The sequence below is a fragment of the Phaseolus vulgaris genome, chromosome 2, assembly GCF_051622355.1.
Source record: "Phaseolus vulgaris cultivar YP4 chromosome 2, ASM5162235v1, whole genome shotgun sequence".
Lineage (NCBI taxonomy): Eukaryota > Viridiplantae > Streptophyta > Magnoliopsida > Fabales > Fabaceae > Phaseolus > Phaseolus vulgaris.
The window spans coordinates 24,472,708-24,475,455 of record NC_143499.1 but is presented as its reverse complement, the minus strand read 5'-3'; positions in this window follow the sequence as shown (position 1 = coordinate 24,475,455).

The window sequence follows — 2,748 nt, the reverse complement described above, 5'->3', positions numbered from 1 at the left end:
GAATGAAGTCAAGAAATAACAAGCATCATTCTTCTATCCCATACAAAGATAGAGAGAAAATGAGACATTAACCAAGAAGGAAGATATAACATAAGTTTGAAAACCACGGGTAAGTTAAGTACAAATGCTTTTTCTTATTCCTTCTTTTGTGGAAGCTTGATCCATAATGATTTAACTTCACTTTTTTTTTTTCTTGTAAGGACGAATTGTTGTTACATTGAGGTAGTGCTAATAAGACTTGTTTTTATAAGTTACAAAACTAACTTTCTCTTATAGAAAGTTACATGGAAATGACATAATGACATGTGTTACTTTATATTGAATTTTTCTTACAAAAGATTATTTATAAATTTTTCTCAAAAGATTATGTTTCGATTTCACACCTTTTGGTCAGTCGACCTTTGTTTATGATCTCGTCTTTGATTGGAAGTACACGTGGTACTTGCAATAAGTATTTGGTACTTGCAATAAGTATTCAAACGCTTAGGTCAGTTGTGTCTGAATTAAATTATATGTGATAATTAAAATTTTATTATCTTACAAATTAAGAATGTTAATCTATTTATAGTTTTGGTTATGCACCCCTATCTACGGGGAAGATTATGGCAGATCCATGCAAACTCATATCTTCCTAATCATGCTTTAAGGATATTATTGAGTTTTTTAATCGCTAATTATTTCGGCTTTTTATTAGGTTAAGAGATTGATGGATTGATTTTAGTCGGGAGCTATTTTATTTGGTTGGTGTAACAAGGTCTCATGAGGATTTTAGTTTACCACTCTCACTTGTAGTACAAAACTTCAATATGTTAGTCCTCTCAAATTGGTTCGTCAATGATAATGAATAAGGGTGAGCAAAAATCCAAATTACAAAATCCAATCCATAATTATCCAAATCCATATTAGTTTTAATCCATTTAAATGGATTTATCTCAAATCTAAATCCATATTTTTGGATTCTAAATCCAATCCATTTAATTAGATATGGATTAGATATAGATTGGATACATTTTTGAATTATCCAAATTGCATTTTGGGTTGGATTTTGACTTGGCCCGATCCAGGTTGAGCCAAGACAATTCGAGCCTAGGTTGAACAAAGTTGGCCCAAGTCCACGTCGAGCTGAGTCGTCCGGGCCCAAATCGAATCGAGTTGGTATGGACCAAAGTCGAGCCAAGTCATTTTAGACCAAAGTCAAGCCGAGTCAACCCAGGGCCAAGTCGAGTTGAGTGGCCGATATTGAGTCGACCCGAGTCTTTCAAGACGAGCGGGCCCGTGCCTATGTTGAGCCGAGTGGGTCCGAGCCCATGTCAAGCCAAGCAGTCTCAGGCCCATGTCGAGTCGAGCAGGCCCGGGCCAAAGTCGAGCCGGGCAAGCCCGACCTGATGTCGAGTCATCCGGGCCCAGATCGATGTCGAGTCTCCCGGGCCGATCTCGAGCCAAGCAGGCCCGAGCCAATGTTGAGTCGTTCGGACTTGGGCCCGGGCCGATGTCGAGTCCTACGGGCCCGGGCTGATGTCGAGTCCTTCGGGCCCGGGCTGATGTCGAGTCCTTCGGGTCGGGCCGATATCGAGTCGTTCAGGCCCAGGCTGATGTCGAGTCGTTCGGGCTTGGGCCGATGTCGAGTCGAGCGGGCCCGAGCCAATGTTGAGTCGTTCGGGCCCGAACTTATTTCGAGTCGTCCGGGCCCGGGCTGATGTGGAGCTGAGTGGGCCCGGGCCGATGTCGAGTCGAGCGGACCCAGAAGAATGTCGAGCCAAGGGGGCCTGGGCTGATGTCGAGTTGAGAGGGCCCCGACCAATGTGGAGCTGAGCGGGCCCGGGCCGGTGTCGAGTCGTTCGGTCTCGGGTCGATGTCAAGTCGTTCGGACTCGAGCCGATGTCGAGCCGTCCGGGTCTGGGCTGATGTAGAGCCGAGTTGATCCGCGTCCAGGTTGAGTCGGCTTAGGCTCAGTTCGAGCCAAGTTGGTTTGTGTCCATATCAAAATTGATTTAATGTAATTGACAAAATGGATTTAATATAATTAACGAAGTGAATTTAATCTAGATTTAATTCACTTTAAATGAATTTTAAAAAATTTAAATATATTTGATCCAATTAAAATAAATATGAATTTTATTTAGATTTGGATTGGATCTAGGATTTTGAAAACCACCCTAATAATGAACACCATCAGTTTCTTAACCAAATTGATGGCAAAAATGTCACATGGACGGACCAATTTGATGTCATTGTATCTTTTATATTGAAATGTTCATTCAATCATTTCTGTTGTTTGCTGAGGTAGTTTATGATGCTCAATTTAGAAACCATACTCATGCTTACATTTTTTAATGCTCATGCTTAATCTTTGAAGTGCGCGTTTTCTGTATAAGGAATGAATCTCATGTTGTTTTGAAACATAGTGAGGAAATTAGTTGGATAGTGTATGTGCTCCCACTGAAATCGATAAATATAAAAAAAAATAGCAAGCTTGAGAATTTTCAGCTAGTAAGAATATGGATAAGAAATTACATATTTTCGTTCAAGTCAATTGTGAGACATGACACTTAACTCTCACAGTGAGATTCTAATGTCAAATTCATAGAAAAAAAATATTCTTCTCTAAAACACATTGCAAAATTTCTCACTTAGAAATTATCAATAGTTTTTGGATAAGTTTTGAGGTTTCAAATTCATATACATCATGCTAAAATCGCATACTTTTAAGTTATTGAACAGAGAATTGTGTAACCCTTTTTCTTAAAA